The sequence below is a fragment of the Jaculus jaculus genome, chromosome 3 (genome assembly GCF_020740685.1).
Source record: "Jaculus jaculus isolate mJacJac1 chromosome 3, mJacJac1.mat.Y.cur, whole genome shotgun sequence".
NCBI lineage: Eukaryota > Metazoa > Chordata > Mammalia > Rodentia > Dipodidae > Jaculus > Jaculus jaculus.
In genome coordinates, this window is record NC_059104.1 from 144,977,789 (window position 1) to 145,002,122 (window position 24,334).

The window sequence follows — 24,334 nt, forward strand, 5'->3', positions numbered from 1 at the left end:
AAGAGATAGACAAATTCATAATTATAGTATATAGACAATCTCAGCAAGTCAACCATTGGCTTGCCTGGCTGCTGAGACAAAAATGCCATGGACTACAGTGGCTGAAAAAGCACCTGCTTACTTCTCATTTCTCTGAAGGCCTGGAGTGACCAGACTGCCAAACAATTTTCTTTGTAAGTCACTTATAGTGCTTTCTCCTCCTAGTACCATCTAAGTGTTGAGTCCTAGGCCATAGCACTCAGTAATTTCCTACCCATTCCTCATTACATCAGTGCCTTTCCCATATGAAGTTGGCCTGCTATATGTCGGTCTTCCTGGTGATTTACCCGAGCCCAGATGGAAAATACATTCATTTAAGTTACATCTGCACTAAGCATGGGTACACTTTTATTTGTCATCATTTCCTAAACAGTACATAGTAACAGCTATTCACATTGGGTTAGGATTTCGAAGTGATCTAGAGACAATTTAAAGTACGCGGGGGGGCGGGGGGGGGGGTGCACAGTGCGAGCACTGGCCACCTTTGTTGCATGAAGGACTGGAGCATCTTTGGCTGGGTATTTGCAGGGTGTTTATGGAACCATTTCCCCTCAAGATACCAAGGAAGTGCTGGATTTGCTCAGTTAATCCTCTCAGCAGTTTTTTTTTAAACTTTTTTATTGGCAGCTTCCATAATTATAGAAAACATACCATGATAATTCCTTCTCCACCCACACTGCCCCACTCTCAAATCCACCCTTCATCATATCTCCTCTCCCTTTCTATCAGCCTCTTTTATTTTGATGTTGTCATCTTTTACTCCTGTTATGGAGGTCTTGTGCAGGTAGTGTCAGGCACTGTGAGGTCATGAATGTCAAGGACATTTTCTGTCTTGAAGATTGCAGTGTAAGTAGTCCTACCCTTTTGTTGGCTCTTAGATTCTTTCTGCCACTTCTTCTGCAATGGATCCTGAGCTTTGGAAGTTGTGATAGAGATATGTCAGTGCTGAACACTTCACTGTCACTTCTCAGCACTGTGGTGACTTTTGAGTCCTGCCATCTGAAAAGAAAAGCTTCTATAACCACAAGTTAGAGTATCATTAACATATGGGCATAAATGTTTAAAAAAGTGCCTACAGAGCAGTTTGGTGGGCATAATATATGCATTTAGCCAGAGAACAGAAGGCTCTCTGGCCATAGGCTTTAGACTAGGTTTTCAGTACCAGGCATGCATTCCCTACCATGGAGTGGGCCTCCAGTGCAATTAGAGAATGGTTGGTTTCCCCCATAATAGACATGCCACCATTGCACTAGTTGGCACATTTGGTCTGGCTGGTCAGTCTCAAGACTTGCAATGTCTACTACTGTTTACCATCACTGCTGACTTCTGTCTCCCATATTGCTGCATGCAGCATAGCTTTTTCCAGTTTTCTGTCAGTTGGTTAACAGGGAGGAGGTTTTCAGCTAAGCTTCAGCTTGATTTCTCAGTGACCTGAAGCCCAAACATGTGGAGTCTTCAGCAATATGGTCTTGCCATCGAGGTCTGGTGGGCAACTAAGAGCCTTGGTAATGGTCTGTAATGTTTGGGCATTAGGGACCTCCCTGGCCAACAACTCACTGAACAGTATTTTATCCCTGGTATTGAAGTATTTTTAGTAATAATATATGGTTTCTGGGCACACCATTATCCAAAGAATTAAGTTTCCATATGGTTTATTAATACCATCTTAAGTTTTAATTAACTTTTCTCCTTCCACTTTTCCTTTACTCAATCCCTTCTGCTGACCACACTTAGGCCATTGCACTCCCAGTAATCTGTTCATCTATTTACATATATAAAATACCCTTTCCCTAAGTCCTCCCCTTTCCTTCTCTTACAGCCCATTTCTAGCTTACTGGTTTCTACTACTCACTTTTACTGCAACTCACATACTAATCTAAACATTTGTATCTAGGATCCACATGTGAGAGAGAACATGCAGCATTGGGCTACCTCACTAAGTATGATCCTTTTCACATTCATCCATTTCCCTACAAATTTCATAATTACATTTTTCTTTACCGCTGAATAGAACTCCATTTCAGAAATGTGCCACCTTTTCATTATCCACTCATCAGTTGAGGGACATCTAGGCTGGTTCCATTTCCTAGCTACTATGAATAGAGCAGCCATAAACATGGATGAATAAGTACCTCTAAGGTAGTGAGACGAATCCTTAGGATATATGCCAAGTAGTGTTATAGCTGCGTCATATAGTAAATCAATTTATTTTTAAGGTAGGATCTCACTCTAGCACAGGATGACCTGGAATTCACTCTGAATCCTCAGGATGGCCTTGAACTCAGGGCGATCCTCCTACCTCTACCTCCCAAGTACTGGGATTAAAGGTGTGCACCACCATGCCTGGTTGGTAAATCTATTTTTTATCAGCCATTATTTTTATTGACTCTAACAGTGGTAATAATATTGACATCACCTGCATGTGTTGAGTGATGGCTAGATAGCTTGGTGCTGAGAACATTGCGAGTGTGACTCCCATTGGTCTTTCTAGTAATCTTATGAGACTGGCATTATCACTTTCCCATTTAAGAGATGAGAAAATTAGGACACAGAGAACTTAGGTAACTTTCTTAAAGTCACAAACATCTGATTATAAACATTTTGATTCAGACAAGAGAGGGGCTGTCAGAAGGGCTAGTCCCAGCCCAGTAGTATTGGAAGAATTCTGCTTTTCCTCTTTTCTTCGGGAGGTCCCTGAATCCATGAACATCTAAGTCACTGCATCCTTTGAGGCCCAACTAGGACTCCCGGAGGATGTTTCTTGGCCTCAATGTGGGACTTGTTTTCCTGTGGCCTACAGTTTTTTATAATCCCAGCAAAGAATCTCACTTGTCATTTATGAATTTAAATCCAGTGAGCATTTCCCTAGGGGCATTCACATCTTCGGGCTTTCATCTTGATGAAGAGCACAGGATACGAGACTGAGAGATTCAGGATTTAATCCTGGCATGAGTTCCTCATGCAATTTATTTTATTGTTAGTGTGTCCATCTGGACCTGGGAAGGATGTCCACTTCAGAGAGATTATATGAGAACTAAATTGCAGTTAGGTCCGCATTGCTGGCAGAAATCACCCGACTAAGAGCACCTTGTGTGTGTGGGGGGGAGGGATAATTCTGGTTTACAGGCTTGAGGGGAAGCTCCATGATGGCAGGGGAAAATGAAGGCATGAGCAGAGGGTGGACATCACCCCCTGGCCAACATAAGGTGGACAATAGTAACAGGAGGGTGTGCCAGACACTGGTAAGAGGAAACTGGCAATACACCTATAAGACTGCCTTCAACAATACTCTGCCTCCAGGAGGCATTAATTCCCAAATTTCCATCAGCTGGGAACCTAGCATTCAGAACACCTAAATTTATGGGGGACACCTGAATCAAACCACCACAATGCACAACAGCATACTGTGCACCTATTTCTTATAACCAGATTTCCTTTCCTTCTACTCCTCTGTTCCACTCTGGATATGCTGGAGACTTGGTCTTCAATACACTGTGTACACATGTGAAGCCTCTGGGAGGACTGCATTTGCTCACTTACTCCTCTTGTCAGCTATTTTACTGTCTTTGGAACAATGGTAACAATACTGTATCATCTGCATGTATTGAATGCTGGGTAGACAGCAAGCTTATCACTGAGGACTGACTGGATCACACGGGCTGTCACCTCAGGAGTTGATTAGTCCCTTTGTTAAGTCATAGCGTAAGGGGCTATTGGAAAGTGGCATACATTTTAGGAGGTAGGGCCTGGCTGGGAGTCTATTACTGATGATGTGCTTTTGAAGGGTATAACTTATCCTTAGCTTTTCCCTACCCTTCTCTTCCTGGCTGCCTTGGGCCACCACACATTCCCTACCATGATCTGCTTTGACATCGGCTAATAACACTGGTAGAGTAAGCCTTCTGAAACCATGAACCAAAACAAACATATAAATTCATTATCTCAGGTATGCTATTTAGTGATGAAAAGCTGACTAACACAATCCTAGTTTCCTAGGCACTTCATACATTAGAAATCAGAAAAAGGTGTAGGAACTGTTTTGCAGGGTGTCAAGCAAGAGAGTTGGTCAACTCTGCTATCCCATCAGCTGTTTAGCCTCATTATGGCTGGTGGAAGTCTGTAGAGCGCATCTGTATCTGTGTGTGTATACACAAAAGTAACTGTGCATGTGTATGGCATGGTGGGGGTGGGGAGAAGAAACACTAGGAAAACAAAGGAAGCCTGAACTGTGAATGGAAAGTTAAAAATAGATAAATTATATGCAAATCACTTCTCTGATAGGCTGGCCACATGTGTGTACTTGGAGAAATCTCTATACTAATCAGCTTTAAATACTCCTGAGGAAATGGGATGCTGGGTATTATTTGAGGGAGATTTGGTTCCTCTGTCAGACTAAAGAGATTTTGTGAGCCAAGTATTAGGACTCATAGAGTGACATGAGTGAGCCTTCTGTAAATTTAGCTGCTAATCCTCCTCCCTTGGGATTTTTGTTGTGAATGGGAGTCATGAATATCTCAATTCATTCCCTTAATTTTTTTTTTAACCATTGACTCATTCTCACCTTTAATGTTCATCATGATAATTAATATCTGGGAAAGCAGTCTTGTTGTATCAGTTACATTTTTTTTCTAATATAGATTGAAATTAATCCTATCCAAATTTCAACTGTTCATCCAGATTGCACTGAAGTCATCCCCTTTGGCACCTAGAGAGTGGATCACATCCAGAAGAGACTTCACTCCAGCTTTGCCACCTCCTGGCTATGTGGTCTAGGGTGGGTGAGTGCCTCTCACTTCACTTCGTGAAGTTGCCTGGCAAAGTCACTCTATCCTGGAATCTCCCTTGTCACCCTCTGACAGTGTCTTCCAGTCCTTGCTGAGCATTATGGGTGTTGGGAAATAGCCTCATGTAGCTGCCTGGCTAATCAGAACAGCTCTCTCCCTGTCTGTGATCAGGTCACTTCCAGAATTTCCCATGGATCCTGGTTTTAAGCTTCAGGACCTAGTCTTACTTCCCATAGCTTACTTATATTTGTGGAGTCTCTCATGTGCTTCCTGAAACTTGGCAATGTTGAAGAGGGTGGGATTATCCTCTGCTGCACTTGTAGCAGATTTCTTGGCAAGGCCCATAGTAATAATGCATAGCTCTCACTGACAGGTGCCTCCTTTGTACAGGGCACCATGCTAAGTTCCATCTCAGATAATATCTCCTTTCAGTTTCACTGACCATTTTGTCATAGATTCATTTATCCCCCTTTAAAAACTGATGATATTGGATTTGAATCATACTTTGGGGACCTGGGACTGAGTTGACATCTTGGTCTTACCTTTGGCTAACCTCCAGGCTTTCCCCACATTAAACAGTATTTCACTGAACTGCCTAACCTTATTTTGTACCATTGGTATTGAGAATCCAGGGGAGGGAGCTTCCACCTGGCTCTGTTCTATTTTATCCTGTAGGATCTGGTTCATCACTCAAGTCTGCTGAAATATTTCTGGATCCCAACTGTATATGTCATCTGATATATTTCTACCTTTTTTCAACTGGTGCCATCAGAGAATCTGATAAGCATGTAGTATTTATTTCAGTGAAGCCATTGATAGAAATGATAAATAGGGAAGAGCCAGTAGATGGCATTCTCTTGATGTTGTTAGTAAACATTCTACACTAGTGCAGTATATTAATTACCACTTCAAATACTCACATGTTACTACCCAGTCAGTCCTCCTGTATACAGGCCAACACTTATTTCATCTTGTTCACTAGCTAAAATATTGAGCCTCAAATTATGGGATAAAATGGCATATGAACAGTAAAGGATTAATCTTGTCTAAATAAAGGCTTGGCTCTTGTTTTTGTCTCTGCAGAAGTAAGCTCTGAGCTCTTAGAATGTTCCGTCTCATCAAAGGGCCTGTGGACCTGGAGGCCTTGGGCCAGGCCACACAGTCTATATGAACAGTAGGATTCATTGTGGTATTCTTGGCCTATGTGCTATCAATTTGACTTCAAGGGGGATTATAGATGAAGGTCGGCCATATCTACATGACCAATCCCAATGAAAACCCTGGATCCCAAGGTGTAGGCAAGCTTCCCTACTTGGATAGATTCTGTGTGTGCCATACATGCTGTGGGGAGAAGAAGTGCCATCCTCATGACTTCCCTGGAAGACATAGCAAGGCCTGCTTCCCTGGACTCCTCCCTTTTTTTGGCTGTGATCTTTTCACTGTGAGTAAAACTCATTTAGCGAATCTGCAGGTGGTCGTAGGGACCCCAGAACTGCAGCAGGAATTGCAGGATCACACTTGAATATTGCTTACAAGCCAGAGTGTGGTTCTTTCTGGGCTTCTGCTACGATCTGCTTTCTAGCTGCCCTAACTTCCTCCTGGAGAAGGCAGGCAAGTAGGCAGCCCTTTCCGTGTCTCACAAAGAAGCCCTCGGGAGGACTCCCCCTCAAGGCTGCCCTTGCAGCTCAGTAGGTGCTCATCTCAGTGTCCTACCCAGTAAGATACCCCACGTGCCCAGGGGGGAGTCCAAGCTATTCCAAACTTGAGCTTTAGCTCTTGCCTTTTAGGATAATCCCTATTAAAATGCAAATAATAATAAGGAAACTGCATGCTACAGTGTTACCAGCCATATATACCTCACCATAAATGAGTATGTCCATCAATAGAAGCAGGCTCTGGTTAAGTTGGAATTATGGAGAGGGAAGTGCAGATGGAGCACTTCTGGGGCTTTCCCTGAGTGTGAAAGCGAAGGAGGCTTCTTCCAGGCAGGGGGCAGGGCAGTGTGGTTCCCACAGGACTCAGAAAATGATAAAGGTGTGATGGAATGCTAACAGCAAGTTGCACCTCAATGTTTCCAGGCAATTCAAGGATGCAAACCACTGCTCTCCCCTCCTCTGGCATCTGTGTGGATCCATACTTATCAGAGGGCAATGGCTTTCCAGAGGAGGCAGGTTTGCGAGGGATGAAGGGGAAGGACAGTCATGCTGGATATGAGAACCAGGTATGTCCCTAAAAGAAGAAGGAACTCACTCCTTAGTGTCTTACAAGGCTATGGAAAAGCAGGTACTTGGTGGTTTAAGGAAGAAAGTTGAAAGATTGATCGACTGCAGCCAGGGTTTTCACATCACCTGAGTCCTGTGCAATTTCAGTGAGCTGAAACATGACACCCTTCAAAAGGGAGACAATTTCCCTTGAATGCTAGATCAAGGAGTGTGACTGTAGTGCCTTTAGTTACTGTCTCAGGAATCCTGAGACTTCATATTCAAGGATCTCTAAGTCATTCTTTAGATATCTATCTATAGGGAGGGAGAGCTTATTTTCTTTCTTTATTTCTCTCTCTATTTCCCTTCCTTCCTCTTTCTTTCTTTCCTTCCTTCCTTCCTTCCTTCCTTCCTTCCTTCCTCCCTTCCTTCCTTCCTTCCTTTCTTTCTTTCTTTCTTTCTTTCTTTTCTTTCTTTCTTTCTCTTCTTCCTTCTGTAATTGAGGACCAAGGGATAAGGCAGCCTTAAGATAAGTGCATAATACAGTTCAGTTCTCCCCTGCCCCCTTATAAGTGTCATGCAGAAGGCAGAGATACCTGGGAATCTCCACTTCTACACACCTGTCAACTGAGGTGTTAGGTGGGGTAGGGAGATGCAGGCTCCATAACTGAGCATATAGTCAGTTACCAGTTAAAATAACAACAAATGGAACTGGTTATCCTCTTCCCGGGCCTCACTATATAGCCCATACTGGCCTTGAACTTCTGACCCTCTTGCCTTAGCTTCCTGAGGGCTGGGATTACAGGTATATGCCACCATACTCTGTATTGGGACAGACATTTCTTAGGGGCAAGAACCACAGACATTCACCCTTGAATTGAGACTTTGGCCAGTGCTGAGCCCTGACTCAGGATTTCAGGACATGTAGGCCAAGTAAGACCCGGAAAATGCAAACTTTCCTTCCTTTCAGTAATGCCTTATGGATGTGGGCAATGACCCGCTATGTCTGGGATGCTTGTGAGAACTCCCAGTTCTGCAGAGATTGTCTCCTCGGAGCTCCTTTCTCACTGGCATAGGCTTGTCTGGCTCTGCTATGTTGATGAATGTGTTTGCAAAAGCAAGAGATGGGGTGGTGCACTGGTTAGTGTTTGTGCTTTTTTTTTTTTTATGCCAGCTTGCCTGCTTAGGCAGGGCACACGCTCCTAAGCTCTGTGTTCCTGAGGCTTAACAACGCCTTCCACTGGTTTCCTCCTCTGTAAAACGGGGATGGCAATGACAAAACCTGCAGTGCATGGCTAGGTGAAAATGAAAAGATTATGTAAGGGACCTGGTCCATGGAAAATGTTGGGGGCAGTTATTTTCCTGCTCTGCTGGAACTCCTGTACCTCAGCCTGGAACCTCAGGGGGCCCTGGGCTTCTGTGCCCTGAACTGCCACAGTTGTGCAAGCACTCTTGGTCTCCTGTTACAACTGGGAGTCGGCAACAGACCAAAATAAAGGGGTGGAGGGGGGCAGCTAGGAAGGGCAGAGCCTCTGAGGGAGTCTGACCAGGTCAGCTGGGAATGCCTGTCAGCCATCCAGGGTGGCTTCTCCTCCCGGCTCCTGTATGGGTCTGGAGGTGGGTAAGTGACTCACGCGGGTGCCCTCCCAGAGCCGGGGCTCACCTAATCCCCACAGTGGGAGTCAGGGGGCATCCACGCCTGTGCTGAAGGGTAGGGTTGCACGGCGGGCGGTGACTTCACACTCCTCAGCATGTGCAGCTAAGGCCTCTGTGCCGCAGTCTCCTGTGAGGCGGGTGGCGGGGTCAGTTTGGCAGCCATCGTCTCTCCAGCCCAGATCTGGCCTCAGGCAGCTGGTGCCCCAGGACCAGAGGAGGGATGGCTGAACAAGAAGGCAGTGGCCTGCAGGTGATGCTGCACACGCTTCAGGTAGGAAGGGGCATGGCCAGTGTGTAACCCAGTGGGCTTTATCTTTGCCAGGCTAGCTTGAGTTGGAACACGCATCTACAGTCCTCTCTGGCAGCCAGTGGCCGTGTTTGCTAACCTGGTAATGAAATAGGAGTCAGTTCTCACCTTGAAGCTGACCTAAGTGATGCTATGGTGATAAAATATTAAATACAATGGGGATGATGATTGCTGTGGTTAAATTATTGAACTGGGTGGGATCACTGACTAAAAGATTCAGAGTTGCTAGAGGAAAGGTAGGGAAAAAAAAAAAACTTGTCTGGCAAATGAAAAAGACCTGTTAATGCTATTTCTAAACAAGGCTAGAGACGTGCTGGTGTGTAGAACTGCTTGGGAGGAGTGGGGAGCTGGGTAGAGGACTCCTCCGGGCTTCTACCACTAAATGTTTCTTTTAGCAGTTTTCCACATTACACAGTGCATTTAAACAGCTTGGGATACTTGCTAGCAGTTCATATTCTCAGGCTGGATATGGTCAGAAGGCATGGACACCAGTAGGAGCCAGAGCCTGGGAGTCTGCCTTTCCTCTGGTGATTCTACTCACTCCTAATTTTAAGGAACCTTGCTCTAGAACACTGGTTTGCAAATATGGAATCACCTAGAGAATGCTGGGAGCAATACTGATGTCAGGGACCCCTGCCTAATACAAAGATGTGGATTTCATTGTTTTGGGAATGAAGCCACATTGGAATCTGGACATTCCTCAGAAGGGTATTAACATTACGGTAAGGCTGAGGACCACTTGAGGAGGGGCTTGCATTTGATGGGATTCAGAGGAGGCCCAGGGAGTTTTCTACCCCCGGAGTTTTGAATGGTGTTTATGGATAGGTCATGATGGGTTCCCAGGGCATCTCTTCAACCTGTGTCTTGACTTAGGATGTAAACAAGTTTTACTATGCTCCTTTTTCTTTGCTGTGACAAACTTCCTTGGTTTTATTGCGATTCTTAGTGAAATCTGCATTTCTAAAGAGAATTAATAACCAAGAAACCTAACTTTCAGGTATACAGAAGGAAACTGTGTCCTAGAAGTGAATGAAGTGAGTTCCTCAATTTCATATGACTTTAGCAAGGGAATAAGGGCACTGGAGAGATGGTTTAGCCAGTAAGGTGCTTGTCTTGCAAACACGAGGCTCTGAGTTCAATCTGAAGGAACATGCAAAAAACAGCTGTTGGAGACATATGGATCTTTGGGGCTCACTGGCCAGACAGTCTAGCCTAATTAGGTGAGGTCCAGGCCAGTGAGAGACCTTATCACATGCAAAAGGTGTTCAGGGTTGGAAATATTGCTCAATGGTTAAAGGTGCTTGCTTGTGAAGCCTGAAGGTCTGGATTCAATGTCCCAGTACCCACATAAAGCCAGATGCACAAAGGCACATATATATCTGGAGTTTGTTTGTAGTGGCACTATGGCCTGACATGCCCATACTCATTCCCTATCTGTCTACTTGCAAATGAAAAAAAAATTACCAATAAATGTGTACTACAGAATGATACCCAAGGCTGTCCGCTGACCTCCATCCACATGAGTTCTTGCACACGTATGTGTAAACTCACACACACATAAACAAACATGCATGTTTGCACACAAGTAGGAAAACCTAGACCAACATTCAAGAACTTCAAAATTCAATTATTTAGTGCCTTTTATCGCATTCTATCTGACGCATACAAGTTGAGTACACATATGATCTAGAGATGTAGACCTCACAACACACCAGTGAAGTACATTTAAATCTTTTCATTTGGCTGGATAATTCTATAGTCAGCTGTCAGAAGTCAACACCTGGATGTCTTTCTAATTTCTGAGTAGTTTTATGGAAGTCTTGTTTAACTGTAGTTCTCACAAGTGAAAGCCTTGGATGGCCAGAATTTTCCTTGTACTAGCTGTCTAGGAAAAGAGAGTTGTAGTAAGTTGTTATTGGGAATTCAGTGAAAATGAATGTCCTGCGCATTGGCCTGGAAGTCACTGCAGGTCCATCTCAATCTCCTTCCCACCCCAGGGGACTTATAATTGATATTTGGAGTGAGAACTCCAGGGCACTTCAAGATTCTTAATTATCAAAGAAATATTTTAATTATATTCTTTAAGATATACTTAGTTTACAGTTAACCACAACATTAAAATAATACCAACATGGTTCCTGCTGATGAGAGATTGGTTGTGTCCTTACACTGAGTTTCCAGCCTGGACTCCACAAAGTGCTTCCACGACACTGGGTCTGACTCCATCATAGAGGTTAGAACTCTGAAATACCTTCAAAAAAATACCCTAGAGCCTGTATCCCACAGAGTGATTTTGCATCGTGGGTTTGATGCCCTGTTTCCATTACTACTGCCCGTGGAATTGAACTCAGGGAACCCATAGAGCTTCTGGTAGGAGCTGAGCTGAAACACTCCTAACTGGAGGTTCCCAAGGTTCTACTAATTCAAACCAATTCATTTCTCTTTGTACATGAAGGTGACGGTAAGAAGGTCTTTTGTGGCTTTCTAAACCTCTGGGGAAGATGAACAAAATGTGAGTTGAGGTTATGACTTTCCATATCTTTGAAGAGTGCCCTAATGCATCATCCAGAGAAGGAAGAAAGAGAACAGAGAGCTACAAAGAACAAACTCAGTATGACAAGTGTCCCAATGATACCACCATAGAGAACAGCCACATTTCGGTCTCTTTAGGGTCACAAAATAAGCCTGGTCACTAAGAAATATCAAAATTCTGCTTATAATTTTTTCCTATGCAAATGAGAAAAGGACGAGTGCTCTTTCTACCTCAATTTTAACACATCCTCATTTCTGGGCCGAGTATGACAATCAGCTTCAGGCTGAGACATTCTACAGGTTCCTGGCCTTGACAGCTTGGGTTTGAGGCAGAGCATCAGATGGACTCACGGGACCACAGTTCAGGAGAGGCAGCCAAAGTAGCGTGTGAGTTACAGGTGTGAGTGTCAGGGAAGACTGGGTCCAGCCTTGATTCTGGCTCTTACCAGCCCTTTATCCTTAGGTAAGACCCTCGGGCTCCTTGAGTGTCCATGAATATTATCTGCAAAAGGGAGGCAATAAAATTAGGTTCCTCAGCAATTTGTGTGAGGATTAAGAGAACATGTTTGAAATGCACTTGTAAACTCTAAATGGCTGTTCAAATGACTGTGGATTTTATGATTTCCCAAGTCGGGTACACAGTCTGGAGATGTGGGAACACTTGCCTACACTTTTCGTCAACCTGCCCTGCTTTTTCCTGGGCACACTCCAGTGTGCTTGAGAAAAAGGAAGGTGTCTCATTCTGTCCCGCTCTCATCTCTCTCTTCATGTAGCTTGAGCTAATGGAGAAGATGGGGGACTGCCAGAGTAACAGGATATGGGCCATGGGCCAGCCCCGATCCTATGAGCCCTCATCGAGTGGTGTCCTGCAAAATGCCATTTAAGAACCTTATTGAAACATGAAAAATGTATAGTGCTTAGGTCAGTTTTGGCACACTCTGAGCTGTGATATGGGCACATGTTTGCACTCATACTTTATTATTTTATGTTATAGCTGCTCAAACTGAATTCCAGGTCTGTAGCTTTGCCAGACCGTGTGTAGCTGACTCCTATTATCAAATTGGGTTCCAAGAACATCATCTATTACAGATTGTGAGTAAGACTTCAGGATGTGCGGTTTCCTGTCGTAAGTTACCACTGACCTTAGATAATGGGAAACCTGGACTCGACAAACAGTCTCCTTTTTCCTTTGGACTTGATCCTCCAAGGATTATTTTCAAGACTGCAGGTGATTTTTAGTCCCTGGGCTTCAATGAGGGGATCAGCGGAAAAAAATGATGACTGATATGTTTCATTTACAGCACTTAGGAGTTTTGTTTCCAGAACATGTGTTCCATAATTTCCCTTGTAGGACTCTCCACAGGGGATGTGGAACTATCCTCTGTTGTATCCACAGACCCACGTGGAACAGAACAAAGCTTATAAGCCCTTGGGACAGAAGTAGAGAGCACTGGCCAAACCAAGAACACTGTAAATAGACTTCCAGCAGCTCACTAGGATGTCTCTCTTGGACTGTCAGGTCTTTCTGAGTTTGTTGAAGACCCATTCCTCAACTGCAGTGCAGGGTGAAATCTGTGCCCAACTGGACAGTGCAGGTAGTAATGGTGTATAGTGAGCTGGGGGTCCAATGAAGCCTTCATTTGGTGTTTTGTTTCAAGACTGTTAATTTCTCAGCTTCTTAAATTCATTTCAATTAGAGATTTGAGAAAATGGACAATAATTACAAGTGCTCTGTGGGCCATACTCTTACCTCCAACATCCAATTTTACTGCCTCTGTCACCAGTGCAGGAGATGTGCCTGTTCTGTCTTCCACGGCGGGGGTGGGGGGGTTGGGGTGGGGGGCAAGGAAAGGTGGAACTATTCAGGGTCCAGTGACAAAAGCAGTAAGTACATAGACTGGGAGAATGAAGCAGGTCCTATGACAAGACTTCCCAAAAGTTACTTTATTTTTTAGTGTGTATATGTGCAATTGTGTGTGTACATGTACACACCTGTGCACATTTGTGTGTGTGTGCATGTGCATGTACATACATGTATATGTGTAGGGCAGAGGACACTCTCAGATGTTACTTCGTGGGAACATCATCCATCTCTTTTGAGGCCGGTCTTTCTTTGGATTGGAGCTGTCAGTTGTGCTAGACTGTGTGGCCAGTGAGTCCCAGGAATCCTCTGTCTCCTCCTGCCTCTCCAGGGCTGGGACTACGAGCACCTGCCACCACAGATGTTTTGTCATCGTGTGGGCGCTGGAGATAGAACCTACGCCTTCATATTTGAGGGACAAGGACCTTACCAATTGAGCTATCTCTCCTGGTTTTGAGTCTCTTTCTTAAGTGATCTAGAGAGTACCCAGTTACTCTTTGTTCCGAGGGCATTAAGTTGGCCAGAATGAACCTGCATGTCAAGGAAATATGAATTAATTACAATAGAGAGGCTTATTTCTTACACTCTAACTGAGCATGGAGGTAAATAACTTCAAAAACAGGAAGGCAGCATTTTTGATTTGGGTCAACTATATTCTCAGTACTATCTACCCACCATCCATCTGTAACAAGGATGGTATGTGAAGAAGAGCCAGGTGTGCCTTATCTTTAAGATGAGAAGTAAAATACCTACTAACAGGCTGGTTAAAAGTGAAGAGAAATGCGTGGAACTATATAAGCACAGTGTCATTTGCCCAATAGTAGCAATTATTTGATAAATAGTCCTTGCCTTAATGAGAATGCAGTGGTTAAGGCACTTACCTGAGAAGTCATAGGACACAGGTTCAATTCTCCAGAACCCACATAAGTCAGACACACAGAGAGGTACATGTGTCTGGAGTTTGTTTGCAGTGTCTAGAGGCCTTGACATGCCTATTCTCTCTGTGTATGTCTTTATTCTCTCTCTCTCTCTGCTTGCAAATAAATAAACAAAATAAAAAAATTAAAAAAATATTTTGCAGTAAGTTTGCATGTAATGAAGGCTAAGATCAAGGTGAGCACTGTAAGAAAATTCTATGGAAGTTGCATTGGAAATTCCTCAGGCTGGAGGTACAGAGAAGACCTTGGAGAGTGGGCCATGTTTCAGCAATGGCAGATGCACTAGTCAGGGTGAGCAGGGCACCCGGAGAACATCCTCATCTCTGGAGTGTGTTTGGCATTTGCCACAATATCCAATTTAGGTTACGGGGACCTTGAGTGGCAAGCTTCAGACATACTGAACCCTTGAAAATGTGGGTGATGGGACCACGGTCTGGGTGACATTTGTCAGCTATTTGAACTGTGTAACATCTGATGGATCTCAATATCATTGTGTTGCTTTATCCAGTGATGTCTTCTTTATCCCTATTTTTAAAAATTAATCTACTTATTTGCACATGTGTGTTTATGGGTGTGTTAGAGCCTCTTGCCATGCAAACAATTACCAGATACTTGTGCCACTTTTTATATCTGGTTTATGAGAATGGCTTGGGAATTAACTGCCAGGTTGATATGCTTTGCAAACAAGCACCTTTAACCACCGAGCCATCTTCCTAGCCTCCATTTTTTTTAAATTTTTTGTTCATTTTTATTTATTTCCTTGAGAGAGACAGAGAGAGAAAGAGGCAGAGAGAGAAAGAATGGGCACGCCAGGGCTTCCAGCCACTGCAAACGAACTCCAGATGCGTGTGCCCCCTTGTGCATCTGGCTAACGTGGGTCCTGGAGAATGGAGCCTCAAACCGGGGTCCTTAGGCTTCACAGGCAAGCGCTTAACCGCTGAGCCATCTCTCCAGCCCTCCATTTTTGTTTTGTTTTAAATTTTTTTTAAATTGACTGGTGCATGTGTGCCTGGTTGTGAGTTAGCTTTGGATTCTCCTGGTTTTACTTCCAATTTTCTAGGTGGGTTAGGATCATAGATGCATTTTCCACTTTGTGTTCACCTTTTCATGGGTACCAGACAATCAAACTCCTAATGATAGGCTTTGTAAGTAAATTTAACTACTGAACCATTTTCCCCAGTTCTACCAATCCCCCGCCCCCTTTTTTTTGAGACAGTGTCTCACTCTGTAGCTCAGGCTGATCTGAAACATGTGAATGTCTTGCTTAGGCCTCAGGAGTGTCAAACTGACTCCCTATTCATTTTTATTTCATTGTTAGTATTAATATTTTATGTATACATGTGTGTGGGCATATGTGTTTGTGTGGATGTGGGTGCACACACATGTATGTACATGTGTGGAGGCCAGAGGGCAATCTGACATCTTGTTCTCCATATGTGGTTCATCTTTATTGAGACAGGGCATCTCACTGGCCTGGAGCCTGCCAAATAGGCTACACTGGCTGACCAGCAAGGGTCAGGGATCAGCCTGTCTTAGCCTCCCCAGTGCTGGAATTATAAATCATACCACCACACCTGGATTATTTTATTTTTCGCATGGGTTCTGAGGATTGAACTCAGGTACTTACACCTATATAGATACCACTTTATTGACTAATGTCCCTCTCCAGCCTACCCACCCCCACTCTTGACCAGCCTTTTGTCCCTGGCCCTTTTCCTATCCCTGCCCTGACCCTGTAGCCCCACCTCTGTGCCCTTCCTCAGTCTCACTTCTGAATCTTAACTGATGCCAAGCCCCTTCCCAACCACAATCCCCCACCATAATGGGATGAGTCGAGGCTCAGGGCCATGGGTAGGAGAAGATTTAAAATGTTTTTTTTTTTGTTGTTTCAATTTGGAAGAAACACAGTTATTTTAGGGCTAGCAAGCTTTCAAATGTTCTCACATCAAAGCAGCTCTGACAGCATGGCTGAATTAAAACAAACAGGGTTGTAACAAAAAGTTCCATCCTCACTTGAGAACAGACAGCAGTTGGTATTTCCACCTCCGGGGGCCAGCTTTTTGTTCTGACGGTGTCCCTGCACATCCACCTCCATAGGACAAGGGGTATAGTGTGGAGGTCAGCATGGCTTTGAGGTAATAATTAGAAATTTGGCATTGCTGGATATGCTAAGGCAAATGCCCAACAGAGAGACCCATGCCCACAACAGAAATCACAGCCCAGTAACATTTGTCTACAATTTATCTAACTTCTAAAATGGGAATGGATTTTCTGAGACCCAAACAGTCTCAGCCCAAGCCCTGGGCATACAGGACTTGTGCTGCTAGGAGGAACACCTGGTCTAGGTTACCATGGTTGTGTCTATAATCACTGGACAGGCAGTAATAACTCAAATTGCGTGGGCCTCTTCGTATTTCAGAAATGGGTTGCATGGAAATTCATCCTCTTGGGTGTGAATTCTGCATCATATTCTTGCCAGATCTGAAGTGAAGGAAGTAGGGAGATTTCTTTTTTTCCCTTGGCATCTATGCCTCTGTACTGAGCAAACACTGCATAGTTTCCTCAAAGAGACCTGTATGCTGGGTCCTCATCAAAGAAAAGCAGTTGTAAGAGCTGCTGTGTAAGAACGAGGCCAAGAGCAGAGATTCTGGGAGGGAACGGACGAGTGAATGTTGAAGAGGATATGGAAGACTGGGACAGTCAGTATGTTCTCTTTCCTCCCTTTGCTCCTCTTTTTTCTTTTCTTTTTTTTTTTTTGATGTTGCTTTATTTAAAAAAATAAAAAGCAACTATTTGGGCTGGAGGGATGGCTTTTCAGTTAAGGCATTTGCCTGCAAAGCCAAAGGACCCAGGTTTGATTCCCCAGGACCCACATTAGCCAGATACACAAGGGGGCACATGCATCTGGAGTTCATCTGCAATGGTCAGAGGCCCTGGCACACCCATTCTCTCCTTCTCTGCCCCCCTCTTTCTCTGTCAGAGAAATTAAAAAAAAAAAACCTGTTTGTAGGCCAAATATGGTGGTATACACCTGTCATCTCAGCATTCAAGGGGCTGATGTAGGAGGATTATGAGTCTGAGGGCAGCCTGCGGTACATAGAGAGTATGAATTGAGACTGGCCTATATAGTGAGAGCTGTTTTGAAATCCATGTAACAGAAACTGGGTTTTTTTTCTTTTTTTCTTTTTTTAATTTATTTATTTATTTGAGAGTGACAGACACAGAGAGAAGGACAGATAAAGAGAGAGAGAGAGAATGGGTGCGCCAGGGCTTCCAGCCTCTGCAAACGAACTCCAGACGCGTGCGCCCCCTTGTGCATCTGGCTAACGTGGGACCTGGGGAACCGAGCCTCGAACCGGGGTCCTTAGGCTTCACAGGCAAGCGTTTAACCGCTAAGCCATCTCTCCAGCCCAGAAACTGGGTTTTTAATCAGTTTTAGTGCAGATAAGTATATTGTATATTCTATCTCAAAACTCTAAAAAATGAAAACATTTACCTTTTAAGCTTCCCATTCCTCCCTCCCTATGACTCATTGGAAATCATCATTCTACTTTGTCTATATAAAGATGACTGTTTTAAGGATTACATATAAGCTGAGTCACACACTATTTGACTTTCTTTGGTGACTGCTTATTTGACTTAACATAATATTCTCAAGGCTCACCCATGCTGTAGCTTGTGCCAGAATTCCTTTCTTTTTAAAAATATTTTATTTATTTATTATTTAAGAGAGAGAGAGAGAGAGAGAGAGAGAGGGAGATAAAGAGAAAGAATGAGCATACCAGGGCCTCTAGTGATTGCAAATGAACTTCAGACATATGAGGCATCTTGTGCATCTGGCTTTCATGGGTACTAGGGAATTGAACCTGGGTCCTTAAGCTTCGTGGACAAATGTCTTAGCTGCTAAGGCAATTGCTTTCTTTAATAAGGTGGATTAAATATTTCAGTGTATATGAATTCCACTTTTTTGTTTGCTTTTTCAAGGTAGGGTCTCTAGTCCAGGCTGACCTGGAATTTACTATGTAGTCTCAGGCTGGTCTCAAACTCACAGTGATCCTCCTACCTCTGCTTCCCAACTGCTAGGGTTAAAGGCATGCATCCAAATACCACACTTTATCCCCTCCATTTATCTACTGATGGACACTTGGGTCATTCTTATCTTGTGGGTAATTTGAACAACATTGCTATGAACGTGGGAGACATATATCTGTTCACATCCTCACTTTCAGTGCTTCCAAATATTTCCTTTTACATATGATTTCACATTGATCTCTTTATGTACCTTATGTTAAAATCATTAACTAAGATGAAAAAGATAAACTATGAAATTGAAACCAAATCCATGAGTTAAATACACACAAGCCTACTAAATTGATGTTTTAACACACAGAAATATGTGTCCATGTAACCAGCACCCAGGAGAATCAACAGTAAATTCTTAGCACCCCAGAGGGAACTTCTCATGTCCACTTCCAGTCACTGCTTCCTGACAACACCCATTACTTTAATTTCTTTGTGTTTTTGGTTCTTGCTTTTTTTAAAAAAAATTTTATTTATTTATTTATTTGAGAGCGACAGACACAGAGAGAAAGACAGATAGAGGGAGAGAGAGAGAATGGGCGCGCCAGGGCTTCCAGCCTCTGCAAACGAACTCCAGACGCGTGCGCCCCCTTGTGCATTTGGCTAACGTGGGATCTGGGGAACCGAGCCTTGAACAGGGGTCCATAGGCTTCATAGGCGAGCGCTTAACCGCTAAGCCATCTCTCCAGCCCTGGTTCTTGCTTTTCCGTGAATGTGTGAGATGTGGTTTGCATGTGTGTATGAGTGTATGTGTATACGGTGTGGTGTGGTGTGGTGCCCGCACACTCACCCGCAGTGGGGGCACTTGCCTACGAGGATGGATAAAACTGTCTGATATCCTGCTCCATCACTCTTTTGTCTGTTTTTCTTTAATTGATTATTGAACTGTGAGGCTTCAGTGATCCCTCATACTTTGCTCCCCTGTAGGACTGAGGTTACAGACACACGTGGCTACACTCAGCCGTTTGCATGGGATATGGAGATTCAAACTGGCAGTTTCAGGACCCCTCAGGCCCTTTTGCTTGTGCAGAAAGCACACTTAACTGCCAAGCCATCTCTCCAGCCCCCATACTCTAGCACCACAGATTGCTTCTGCGTGTTTTGTATTCATATAAATAGATTGCTACAGCAAATTTTGTGTCTGGTCCTTTTGCTTAACATTGTGAGATCCTTCCAAGTTTTTTTTTTTTTCATGTAGATTTTCATTCTTATGGCCAAATAGCATACAGTTGTGTGTTTATACTATGATTTCTTCATACATTCTGTAGTTGATGGTGTTTTGGATAGTTTCAAGTTTGGGGCCATAACAAAATAGTGCTGTTATGAACATTCTAGTAAAATCTTTATGAACATATGTATGAAAGTCTGTTGACTGTATTCCTACTTCTGAATTTGTGTTGTCTTAGGGCTCCTATATGTTCAACTTTAGTAGATAATAGCACACAATTTTTATTGATAGTTTATCTAGGATAGACACCTATTAGCCACATAGATAGCATTCATTTGTGAAAAATATGGCTACTTCACATTTCCAAAAACTTGATTGGCATAGATTTGTCAGCTGAAAGTAGTTTTGAGGTACTTTGTCTTGAGGTACGCCTATGATTCTTTTCTTAAATATTAAGTTCCAATTACTTGGTCTCTTCTGTAATAATAGTTAAAACAATAATTCACATTTATTAAAGTTTCTACTAGTCAGGAGTTGCACAGAGTTTATCACATGCATAGTCTCACTTAAACTTTGCAACAATCCTTTGAAACAGGCAATATTATCCTCCTCATTTAAAAGCTTTAAAATGGAAGATTGGAGAGGTTACAAATTTCCTATAATCACAGAGCTAGCAACTAGTATCACTGGAATTTGTGAGGAGGAAAAGTCATGCCAAGTGTATTAACTCTTTAGGGAAAATGTGAACCTTTAGGAAGACAGTAGATTTTTTTTCTGGGCATATTCTCTACAGGGGAAGATGGAGACTCCTATTTAGCAGATCTGGGAAGGGTAACAGCTGTCCCCATGGACTGGAACCACTGGTTCTGGGAACAGAGAACAGGTGCCCAATGCAGGCTTGAATATGAGACATCTACCATGTGCTCATGTGTTGAATGCTCTTGCCCAGCTGGTGTCACTATTTTGGGAAGTTTTGTAAACTTCAGAAGGTGAGGTCTACTTAGAAGAAGTAGGTCCCTGGGGGTGGGATGGGTCTTGAAAGATTGTGCCTTGTCCTTAGTCTCTTTCTCCCTCTCTGCTTCCTGCCTCTCATGATGTTCTACATGATTGTGTGGAGCCAGACAGCTGTGTTCTGCAGCTCCTGAAGCTGTGAGCCAAAATAAATCTTTCTCCCTTATGTTGTTTGTGATATGGACGCAAACATTGACCAAAAAGGTCTGTAAGGGCCAATAGTAAAGTTTCTACTCTTCCTTTCCTATACTATATTCCCACCACTCAGTCCTGTCACTGTATGCTGTAGACAATTACCAGTGGAACAGGTATGGCTGTGTTCCAACTAAATTCTATATACAAAAACTGATGTTGGGAATGGGATTTAGTCCATGGGCTATCATTTGTTGATCCTGGCCTGGAGGACCTAAGTCAGAAGCCTGGTATATAAGTGGTAGATGAGGCAGAAAGGTGTGATGGTATAATAGGTAGCCACAGGCTGCTGCAAACAGCCAGGTAGGAGCTATAGGGAGCATACACTTTCCTTAATCTCAGGTTGCCCTCAGGAAAAGGAGTGGATTGCATCACACTTCCTGTGTTTGTGGTCTTCTGGGGAGAAATCTTGCAAGACCCCAGAAAGTATGGCTCAGAACAGTGTGTAGAGATTCTCCTGCTGCCTGACTGTTCTGGGCATCAATGGGGCAGGGTTTGGAGGGCTCCATGTGATGGGGGCTGTTCAGCAGGTGCTGTCTGTATTTCTCAGCATGAACATTAGACTCTAGACTACTTTTACCAAAGAACATGTAAACAAATATTTCCATTTCAATGCATTTTAATCAGGGTAAACTTCTCTGGGAGCATAGTTGGCTATTCTGCCACTCAGTATATGCCCCACCCATCATTTTCTACATATTTCTGCCTGTTTTCTCTTGTGCTTCCTCCTCCTCCTCCTCCTCTTTCTTCTTCTCCTTGTTCTTTAAAGATTTGGGATTATTTATTTATTTGAGAGAAAGAGGCAGAGAGAGAGAGAAAGAGAGAGGGAGAGAATGGGTACACCAGGGTCTCCAGCCACTGCAATTGGGTTATGTGGGTCCTGGAGAATTGACCCAGGATCCTTTGGTTTTGCAGGAAAATACTTTAACTGCTAAACCATCTCTCCAGCCTCCTCCCTCACTTTTTGAATCCAACTTAGTATCCCATCTCTCTTGTTCATTCTTTACTCTTATTTCCTAAAGCATTCTCCACAAGCATAGTAGATATTTAATAAATGTGTGTTGATTGACTAATAAAATATATATGATATATTAATAAGCAAGAGAATAATTTGTAGTAATTTTAAAACTATCTTGGAACTGGGTAGTGTTTGTACAAAAATTTGAAGTGTTTCTTTTTTAGGAATGTATGGAGCACATTTGGCAAACAGTGGTTTTAGACCAATGCTATGTTTCATCACTGATGGTTGGTATGGAGGTGAGCATTTTCTCTTGGTCCAGAAATGGATCTCAGAATGTTGGAACTATTATGGCATGAGTGGGTTTTACTTTTGTTTTACTTTATCTTTTTATTAACAACTTTCATACATATAGACAATGTACCATGATAATAATACCCTCTCACTACCCTCCTCCTTTCTCTCCTCCAAATCCCTGCTCCACTGAATCCATCCCCTTTTCCAACTGGTGTCTCTTCTATTTTGATGTCATCATTTTCCCCCATTCTACTACTCAGGTCATGTGCAGGTAGCATCAGTCACTGTGAGGTCATGAATATCATGACCCCTTTTGGTCTGGAAGACACTATTGCAAAATATTCCTCCCATTGTGAGTGGATTTTAAACTTACCTTGTTTGGAAATCTAGTCATTTATCTGCTTGGTAAAATTTCCCATCCAGTGACTCAACTGCCTGTAGGTCTTGAGTTGATATTAAACTCTTGCCCTTACTTGATTGGGAGATAAAGCCATGTGCATCAGAATATGGAGTTACAGACAAGCACCCTCCTTAGGGGATCCGGAGAGCTACTCTGAGTCCAGTCAGAGGGCATAGGGCAACAAGGAGGGTGCCAGCCTCAGGTTTCAGATCAAAGGCAGGATCAGGTTTCAGGGTCAGACTATCTAGATGAAGCTCTTCCCAGGGAACTTGGAGAAAAGCAGCTTCTCTGATGATAAATGATTTCTCTCTCACCCGCCTCTTCCCCCATGAGCCCTCAAATCACAGCATATTACCATCTCCAATCTCTGGATCCCACCAACCCGTGCCTTAAACTTCCGACCCCAGAACATCCTTATTCCAGCCCAAAACACAGTTGATCCAAAGAGCTTCTGGAAGAGCAATGCAGATATCTTTTCTTTCTCATAGTGGCTAGACAGAAGCTGTAAGAAAATTTCATTTTCTCCTAGACATTCATTATTAAATCATAAAATACATATTGTATGTCCTGAAGGAAAAAAAAAATGTTCTAAATGGTTGCTAAACTTTTGGAGGGAGGAAGAGGCTAAGATGGTAATATTTTAAGGAAAATAGGTATTAAAATTCAGGGAGTTTTGGGTAAAAGTCCCTTATATCTGTTGGGTACCTAGGATGTGACAAGAAATAATAAAGGCACCATCCATATGCTTATCCCATTTAGTCCTCACAACAATTCCATACAAAGCCACAACTCTGAACCCCAGTTTACAGATCAAGGTCATGGGACCTGGAAGTAGCAGAGTTAAGATCGGCACCCCAGGCACAATCTCACTCCAGGTTTATGGCATTCTACTCACTAGATGGCAGGATCTCCTTTTCATATACTTCTCTCCACCACACATATTGATCCAAATAAAATCAGTATAAGCTTACTATTTAAGAAATTTCATTAATATGAAGTTAAAAATTACAGTAAGTAAAAAAAAAATAATAATCCCCTTATAGGAATTTCCTGAATGTTCTTGCTTAAAAATATTTAATTTTTATTTATTTCTTTGACAGAGAAAGAGGGAGGGAAGGAGGGAGGAATTGAGAGAGAGAGAGAGAGAGAGAGAGAGAGAGAGAGAGAGAGAGAGAGAATGGGTGTGCCAGAGCCTCCAGCAGACAAACTCCAGATGCATGTGGACCCTTGTGCATCTAGCGAATGTGGGTCCTGGGGAATCAAACCAGGGTCCTTTGGCTTTGCAGGCAAGTGCCTTATCTGCTAAGCCATTCCTACAGCCCCTGAATGTTTTTTTTTATAAACATATTTTTACTTATTTGAAAGGAGGGAGGAAGGGAGGGAGAGACAGAGAGAGGTTGAGGTTGAGAATGAGAATGAATGGGTATTTCAGGGCCTCCTACCACTGCAAAGGAACTCCAGGTGTAGTGCAACTTTGTACATCTGGCTTTATATGAGTACTGAGGAATTGAACCCAGGCCATCAGCCTTTGGAAACAAGTACCTTTAACCTCTGAGCCATCTCTCCTGCCCTTGAATGTTCTTTTTGATATTTACATACACATATTTTCATAACTATATATTGACTGACATTGCTATAATTTTAATATACTATTTTTCTACCTATCACTATAATTAAGTATATTTTAGTCCAGCACCTATAGATCCAGTTTACTCATTTGTGAGTTTTTTTTTTAATATAGTTGTTAATGCAGGACTATGCCACATTTTAAATCCCGTTAAAGTTGACCTTGTTTATTTTTTTTACATTTTGATGATACATGTGTTGCATTTCATAGTTGGCTTTTCCAAACATTTCTTCCATGGAGGATTTTTGGCTGTCATACTTTCCCCTATACTCTAACTCTTACA